The 9240-nt window shown below is 35.4% G+C and overlaps 1 protein-coding gene across 23 annotated transcripts in view; it reads left to right on the top strand.

Moving 5' to 3' along the window:
- The window catches only part of LOC135409642 (basic proline-rich protein-like), a 33434-nt gene that overhangs the window by 2563 nt on the left and 21631 nt on the right, over nucleotides 1-9240 (top strand). For 14 of the 23 annotated variants that reach the window (XM_064645481.1, XM_064645482.1, XM_064645466.1 and 11 more), the window contains exons 2-5: nucleotides 2745-2846; nucleotides 4028-4216; nucleotides 6886-6936; nucleotides 8986-9160. The gene's annotated coding sequence lies outside the window, so the exon portion shown is untranslated. Of the gene's footprint in view, nucleotides 1-561; nucleotides 742-2744; nucleotides 2847-4027; nucleotides 4217-6885; nucleotides 6937-8985; nucleotides 9161-9240 lie in introns of all 23 variants that reach the window. The other 9 variants (XM_064645465.1, XM_064645463.1, XM_064645471.1 and 6 more) reach the window with 9 other exon arrangements.

The raw sequence follows: 9240 nt of genomic DNA, 5'->3' as shown, positions 1-9240 counted from the left end.
TGTTGTGTCAATTTGGTTAGATTTGGTTTAGATTTAACTAACAATATATGAGCACATGGCTTATTTCTTGTTTTACTGATTTCTGTCTTTACCTTTTGAAACTATTTTTTCTTAACATAGAGTAGAAGGGTTTTTAGATACAATTTTTGAAACTGCTTTGATTCAGGCAAGTGAACGAACATAAATACCCAATTTAACTTTCTGAATCTGGGTATTATCATCTTGTTGCACTCTTTTTCAAGCGTAATTTGCCAACTTTGTCATTACATTGACAGTAAAGACTCATAGAGGCTCCTCCCAGGCCTCTCCAAGATGAACTCTGAAACGAGTTTAATGAGTTTAATTTGTTTAAGGCTTGATATGCATGTTGCTTTCAAAGAGCAACATATCTGTACAAGAAACCATTGTCTAGAACATACTTAGTAATATTGGGGAAATAAAATTCAGGGCGTACATTTAGAAAATTGTACTCAGGCTGAGAACATATGCTATTAGCGTGTGTCTTCTAAAAATATTTTCACATGCAAATTACACACCCGTTGGCTGCTTATTTCTAACCAGATTGTTGCTGCATGATGGTCCCTGAGAAACTGAATCTGGAGTGGGAGGTACCAGCTGAAAACTTTTGCTCTGAAGGTTTTGTTTCTTGGGTTTTACGCATGCTTGATTTTTCTTCCTCTTTTTCCAAAAACTAACATAAGAACATTAAAATTTAAACTTGTAAAGCGCCATTTTGGAAAGGTAAGAGTAATAAAGTAACTGATTATATGTATAGCTCTTTTTCTCTGTTTATTGCTTAAATATGTTAGTGATGTTCTGTTGTCAAATATGGACTACAAGAAAGCTTAGTCACCATCATCTCACTTTGATAATTTCTCTGTATATAAAGCCAAGGTGACTGTGATTGTAAACTTTCTTGGATTTCATAACTATTTTTAAGCCAACAACCTACTAACGTTATTGATTTTAATGTGTACATGTAGTATCCTTTGGCTATTGCATAGCAGTATTTTAACCAAAGGGAGGGACATCTTTTTTGAGACAGAGGTTATAAAATCAGTAGCTAAAATAAGAGGCCAGGTTCTTTTTTGTCAGCTGCTGTCTGTTTAAACCCTTCTCTTTTTTCTGATTTAGAAACCTCTTATATTTTTACACCTTTTTTCCCTTGTACTTTTGAAAAGAAGTGCTACATTTTTTCCTTACTATGGTATCTGTAGCCTTGCCAGAGGATAAGAAATCTATATATTGCTCTGAGTTGAAGGTAAACTTCTTTTTTTCTTCTTGGATCTCATAAGAGTGTCTTTCATTTTGTCATCCTTAACAGGAGCATGTTCTTTGCCCTGTAGCAAAGAGAGAAACTGAACACTTTAGACCTGATGTAGTGTTCTCAGAAATCACTGTGAAGATTTCCATTTGGGAGTTTCAGCTGGCCTTCAAAATACTTTTCTTAATTTTCATTCTATTATTTCAATTATTTTACCTCCCTTTCCTACAACCTGTAGGCTTCTGATCCTATTCCTGTAGGGAACAATAGCCAAGACTTAACTTAGTAGCTCTTGTGTTTTCAGAAACGAATTATTTTCAGGAATATTTCTAGTGGGAAAATACCAATGATGAAATGTTGATGGAAGAAATTGAATGGGACTCAGCATGAGGTAATATAACAACAGTCAAACAAAATTCATATCTCTGTAATGGCAGCGATATTGGCTAGCTTGATGTTAAGGACTTGAAAAGCTGAAGTGGAAATTTGGTTTAAAGACATACAAAGTAAAAAGGATTAGAGCAAGACAAGTGTTTTGAAATTAAGTGAACAAATAGATAGTATTTGCTCAGATATGATATGTTGGTTTCTGGTTTCATATGTTAATTGGTGTTGCTCTTTTAAGGTGGGTTGTATTTCACTCTCCTTTTGTTTGGCCTTTATACTGGTTTTCCCTTTCCCTGCATGAAAGTCTGAGATTTCTAAGGTGGTTTTTAGTTTTAACTGGCTTACATCAGAATTCAAAGACATGTTATCAGTAAGGTGATTTATTTGTTTTGAGAATCTTGTTTTTCAGCAATAGCAGCTGAAGGCAGTGTTTTACTGGACTTAGCACATTTTACACCATTCCAATTTTCCTATCTCTATGTTGTGTGTATTTATAGAAGGGAAATTAATGCCAAATTATAGCTATGCAAATAAATAATATTTGGTATAACACATGACACTTTAAAAAAGAATTTTAATTGTTTCATTCTGTTTTCAAAGTAACTTTGAAGGCTGTTTTGTTTTCTTGAAAATAAGTGGTAATCAAACATAGTAATTGGAGTTGAACCCTTATGACTCTTGGGAAAAAAACTTCTAAATGTCTTGCCTGCAGAACCTGATTCCTGTGTTTGCAGAACAAAGAATATTAAGTAACACACTAGCTGTCCAAGAAATTAGACAATTCTTGTTACACTCCGTAACGTGCTTCAAGACATTTTTCATGTATTACAGTACAAAAGGAAGGGGTCTCTTCAAGCAAACTGATTCTGAGTTGGTAAGATGTCGATCCATACTGAGTAAGAAGAAGGAGCAATGATACATTTTATGAAGTTTTAAAATGACAGATTGTCCATTCTTAGCTAGTTAAGCTTATAGTGTTACCTACCAATTAGAGACTTCTCCCTCTGGTACTTACAGCACTTGAGCTAAATTTTATCTCTATTGTCTTGTGGTTCTTTTCTTATTTAGTCTTGCATGTTTTTGCTTTCTACAGTCCCATTTGGGGAAACGTCTGTCCTTTGTGAGGATGCCAGTACAGTTATAGCCACTGACACTATACATGACCAGAGGCTCCAGTTTCTGGCATCTCTTTCTAGTAAGTGCTGTGTAAAGGCAAAGAAATGCTAATGCTTATTCTGAAGAGTTTAAAAATACCTGTTTTATCTCCTCTTTCTTGAATTTCCAGTATATTGCATACTTACCTGATTTTTCACAGAATTGCATGAGTCTAAATAGTTTGTTAAACTTGGTGGGACTAATTTACAAAAGCCTTTGCAAAATCTTTCCTGTTTCTAAATTATCCTTTGATGGGGTTTTTTAATGTCTGAAAAATGTAGTATCACGCTTGATGTTAATATGTTTGTGAATGTATTTGTTAATGTATTTGTGAAACAGCTAGTAAGTCTGATGATATGAGTAAATTTCTTAGGTAGGGATAATGAAAGAAAATAATTTATATTTATGAAGTAGAACATAGATGGATTTATATTTTTATATTATATATTATTTTTATATGGCAGATTTTATTTTGTGGTGCTGAAACACCACATCATGATTGAGTTTTGTTACTCTAATTGCTGTAAGAATACATGTGGTTCTACACCCTCAAAAAGCAAGTATTTTGGGCCTGGAGACCACTATCCTTCTCTAAATAAAAGATTTTTAAAAATCCTCGAAGTATTTTTAGAGCATTTTGCTGTAATTCTTGGATCCTGTGTTGGTGAGGGATGTGGGAAGTAAATGGGGCAATGATGGTGGTAACAAAAAAACTATTACATTTTTCCCTAGCGCCTGACATATCAATAGTTCAACCTCTAGCTGAAACCAGATATTACTAACTTCTTGTTTGCTGATGCAAATTTATCACCCCTCTTATTCTCAAGTGTTGCAGGTTATTGGCCTATTAAATGCATCTAATTGTCCTCTTCTCTCTCAATCTCTCAACCTTCCTTTATACTTTAAAATTAGAAATAATATATTTCAAAGCTATTGTAATGTTTAGTAATTATTCTACATAAAGCATCATTTCTACCTCTGCCTTTAAAACAGAAGGGAATGGCTGTAATTTTCCTTTTCGGTCTCATAGTGCTTTTTCCTTATATCAGAAATGTTGTTAACTAGCCACACTGGCAATTTTCATATAACCTGTGGTGTGCTAATGCAGAACTTTTGTGCTGATGTCATTTTCTGTAAACAATACAATATAATTGACACTAACAATTCTTTCTTTCTCTTTTTTTTTTTTTCTTTTCTTTTTTGCTTGTTTTCTATTGAAAGTCGTCAGGAAAGTAGTTTCACACCTCGGCCAAAACTCAAACCCAGTCATCTGCTTTTTATATGGCAGCAGCGCCTAGCAAGGTGTGGACACATCTGTCTTGATAGGATGTCATGAGAGCATCTCCTTGCAATTTGTTTCTCTTCCCTCAGACAAGGTGCCAGCACAATGACTTGTTTCTTGGTAGTCAGGTATTGAACTTCCTGCCTCAACTAGAATGCCAAATACTATACTCCTATAAAAAGTTGAAAACATGGAAATGCAGTTAGTTTTGCCACAAACAACTATTCTCTAAGAAAATTTTACTGTCTAAAGTACAAAAGCAATATAGTTTGGTGTTAAAAGGGAACTTAAATAATATTTAGTAGAATCGATTATTCAGCTTTGTTAATCAGACAAAATATTAAAGGTTCTTGACACAAGTATAAAATAAATTTCTACCTAAAGTAGAAATTTGCTGGTGAAGATGGCCTGTCGGTTTGGGGATCCATCTGAGCTCTCATTTATGGGTTTAGAATTCCTCGCTTGATTCCCATCTCTTGCTGATTCATACGTGCATCTTTCAGCCATGTCCCTTTCTTTCATGGTCCTGTGGTTGATGCATGTGCACCATCACATGAACTTATTTCTGCCACTTATACGCAAGTTTGTTGAGAGGTCTAAATTTAACTCTTTTTGTATATAGTTAAGAGAAAATTGTTGAAGTACCATGTCATTTAAGAGCTGGTATATCGGGTCAAATAGGGAGAGGCCCTATGCAACCTAGCATACAGCAGTGACTGTTAATGAATGCTTGGAGAAGGCATGTAAATAATGTGTGGAACTGTAGAATTGAAAAGGTTTTCAGTGTATTTAAGAAATTCCAGAGCCTGGTGTTTTAAAATGCCTTTCTGGTAGGCCTAAGACCAGGCTTATCAAAGCTGCTAAAGTAAATTTCTTTTTTTCTATATAACCTTGTGCTGTTTATTTCTTGTTGTTGTTACCACTTAAATAGTATTTATATGGTTTACAATAAAGTGTGCAAAGTATTAATGTTTGCAGTTACTTACAATAGCAGGTAATAAATATTTAAGTAAAATAATTTTTTAGAAAATAAGGGTTTTTCTCTGTTTAATTTATGTGGCAGAGTTCATATATTGCCATACAGCATAGATAAAATGTTACTGTATTTCTTGCTTCAGCACAGAGGACAATACTGAGCTAATATAAGACAAATTTATTTTGTAATTCAGCTTGTGTGATTGGCTAATCATGGTTTTATAAAACTTTTCAATTTTTTTTTTTTACCTGTGGATTTTTGTGGTTTTTTCTTTTTTTTTTTAATTAATAATGCTGTACCATATTAAATCACTTCTTCATGCATGAAACAAAGGTGTAAACTTAAACAGAAATGAAAAATGGAGGTCCTTATCAGAGCAAAACTGGAGGAACAAAACAAGACGGCAGGACTAAAGTAGAGGTTCCCAAACTTAGTCTGCTGAAGTTTGGTCACTGATGTTGATAACTACAGGACTGTTGCTGCCAGTGATGTTGATTTCTCTGGTTTTATAGGTACCTCTCAGAGCAGGACCTCTATTCTGCATTCATCAACCTGTGAAACACACCTGAAACCAGGACCTGGCTCCATGTTTCTGCCTCACTTAGTGGCGTTTTAGCACTTACTTCCTTTTCTCATCTATCAAAATCTACCCCTGTACTGGCAAGGCCCCCTTTGAAAATTGCTCTCACAACAGTACCTGCTTAAAAGACATTTAAAATGAAATGGAGGCATGGTGCTGGTGTTAGGGGTGTAGCTAGGAAGTACTATAATGTTCCATGCTTAGGAATAATGTATGACAAGTAACTGGTCCCACAAACCCTTCTGCAGATAAGTAATGGTATCAAAGACAGTCGAGTGCATTTGATTAAGGATTACATGTGATTAGTGGTCTGCAAGGTTAGGAGTACAACTTATATCATTAATGAGTATCCCATATTAATGCTGCTTTGAGCAAGAGGTTGAACTAGATGACCTCTGGGGTCTGTTCCAACTGGAATGATTTTTTGATTATCACACTTGTATTATGCAAATAGGTATTTTATTTGTAAAAAAAAAAATTAACTGCTAACCTCTAGCAAATCATTGCCATTATTTTACCTATTGCATAATGTTCTAGCATGGAGTTGCAAATTTCACCCAAGTTTAAGATTTAAAAGAGTAAGAGAAATACACTCATGCCTTCTTGTGTATTGCTTCAAATTCCTTGTATACAGTTTTAAGTCAGTTTGAGTTCCTTGTACAGCTATTCCTTCCTAGCATGCAGTTGACTTGGTTCCAGTACTGGAACTAGTCCAGAGTAGAGTGCCTGAAAATGATGCTTTATGTGCAGTTGAACTGTATGAATGGGCTTAAGCTTATTTTGCCTAATTCAGGTACCACTAGTGTCAACACTACAGTAACAAAGCTATCACTGCAGGTTAGCAGCCTAAGAAAGGCTTGAGGCCTTTCCAGACTTTCCAAACCAAGGACTCTGAGTGTGAAAGGGCATTCTTATATTAAAAAAAAAATAAATTCCTAACCCACCACCACCCCAAAAAATACCCAACAAACCCCACCACTCTTAGAGTATACTATGTAGATTCTGAATATACATAGATGTTGAGATATAACTGGTTGAGTTTAATAAACAACAAATGTTAATTGAATATTAAGATGGACAGTATTTTTATTTAAGAAGTTGTATTTTGATTAACAACAGTATGATCCTTCTCATGTGCAGGGAATTCATATGAATTTCCTTACTGTTTCTGGATAAAATTTGTTTCCATTGATACCTCTTTAACTGTTCTCATTTAGTGTTGTTAATTATTTACTCTTAAGTGAGAAATTGGTGATAAGAGAGGAAATCTCAAAATTACTGCTTGGATATAGGTGAGTAAAGGGCCAATCACATTCACATGCATGTGATCAGAAATGTTTTTATGTAACATTTTAACGCTTCCAAATATGTAAATTAATGTCAGTAACAGGATATAGTTGTCATGTCTTATTGGTAGCAGTGTATTTCAGGGAAACATTTGGTTGTATGCTTTTATTTAAAAATACAAGGAGGATGGTAACATTGCAAGTATTGTTTGAAGGACTTGACGTGTCTCTTGGACTCTCAGGGAGTATAGAAAACAATTAAAAGGAATAAGAGGTGCTAGGAAGAAGTGGAGTTATTTCTTTATGCTACTCTTCACCACAGAGATGTCATATACATTTTATTCTTTTCAAATAATATCGGTGGTAAGTTGTGTGATTATGGGATTAGACTAAATGCTAGAATAAAGTGCTGAAGACTCCTAAGTCATAAGGACTTGATGCTGTTCATTCATTTAGTCCTTCTAAAGGATGAAGTGGCTGATCTGCTAAGAAGAATGCATCTTGTTAGGATGAGATGCTGTGCCAGAGGACCAGAAGCTATCAAGTGTTGCACATAATGTACTTTTAAACTGAGCACAAGGAGCAGAGCTGGAATTTGCAGACCAAGGACTCTTATTTTAATGCCACTTAAGTAGGTTTGAATTCTGCATGGATAATCAAGTAGTTCTGTGAGCACAAGATCCAACAGCCACTAGCTTCCCATGTAGTTGTATCTTAGAGGGAATGAAAAATACCAGCTGCAGCTGGGGTAGTTTTAAGGTGTGTCTCTTACCTAGGTACTTGTTCCCTAAGAACATGGGCAGACACTCCAGTCTGTACTTCAGTTTGGTCAGTTTCTGTGTTGGTCTTCTCTGTCCACCTGCCCAGTACTTGGAATTCTGAATTCTTATTAAAATGTAAATGACTTTTCAACTTTTGTCTTTGACAAACTTTGAAATCAGATGGTGGATTCAAAAGTTAGGAAAGGTCCGACCTAACTTAAGCAGACATGTTAAACAGCAGAAATCTCTTCTGTGATTAGCAATCTAAACGATGATCTAAGTTGCTTCTGTTGTTAGTGGAAAAGACATAGATGCACCCATGTATCCATGTACTCGCACACCGCGTGTAGTTCGTCCCACCTTAAACTGGCAGTGTACGGCCTCTGGCAGGAAACTGTAACCCAAACAGTTTTGGTGTGGCCCTACAAGCACTGGCATTTGTAGCTGCAATTAGCTAATGTGGTGTTGTTTGCTCCCTTTCCCTCCAATTGTATTAGCACAGTCATTTGTGCTGTCATGCAGTGACCTGAGTCAGAATATTGATCCTGAGGAACCTATGGCAAGCAGCAATTTTTAACCCAAGTCAGTTCCTCAATACGGTGTAGAGGGTGGCTCCACCAGCAGATGCATCCACACAAATGTGGTCATGGCACAAGGACGAGAACAAGCACCATGAGGGTCATCTCTGTTTGAACTGGCATTTTACCAGAATAGATGCTCATCCAATTATGCCTCTAAAATCTGTCTTAGATGTGATTCATCTTGTCCTCAAATAAGCATCCAAAGTAAAATGCTGCATACATTCTGTAAAACGGGAGAAAGTTGTGAGGAACTTGAGGGCAGCCTTCTAAAGCTGGCTATATAAGCATAACACTGGTAGACGTCATTCAGTATTTGTAGTTATAAAATAATTCAAACTGGAAGGAATAACTTGAACTACTTGTAATATAATTCTATATTACAAGTAATCATTCTGCAAAAATACATGTATCATTATAGATACCCTTATGAAAACTTCTTTGCAGAGAACAAATATATAATGTATAAGAGACAGCCCTAAAATTTATTGAAATGGTGCTCTGCAGTAGCATTAAATGGAAGTTCTTTATCTGAGTCTTTCTGCTCAAATGAATGGTCCATCTGATTTCCTTAATTCTTTTATATTTCATCAATCACTGCATATACATACCCTACATGTGGTTTTAAATGCTATTGATAAGCAACAAGTTCTTGAAAACTAAATTATTTTCAGTAAGTTTACAGAAAATAAAGCTGCTGTATTTCTTGCTTTCAGTTCAATTTCTTCAGATTATCTGTAAATTTTCAATAATGGCAATACATTCATTCTGCCATTTGGAGGAGCCTGTGCCACAGAATAATGATCTGAAGAAAGCTCACTTATTTGCAAGGAAGAGTCTTCATTTGGGAATTAGCACCGATGCAGCTAAGAGGTGCTTCCTCAAGTTCGGGTAAGTTTTCTTAAATTATCCTTATTTGGGTTTGGTATGGTGGCATTTCATTCTAATTAGCATATATGCAGTGTCCTGTC

Source organism: Pseudopipra pipra, chromosome 2 (genome assembly GCF_036250125.1).
Source record: "Pseudopipra pipra isolate bDixPip1 chromosome 2, bDixPip1.hap1, whole genome shotgun sequence".
NCBI classification, from domain to species: Eukaryota; Metazoa; Chordata; class Aves; order Passeriformes; family Pipridae; genus Pseudopipra; species Pseudopipra pipra.
Note: the sequence above shows the minus strand (reverse complement) of the source record. Positions and strands in the feature narration are given on the sequence as shown.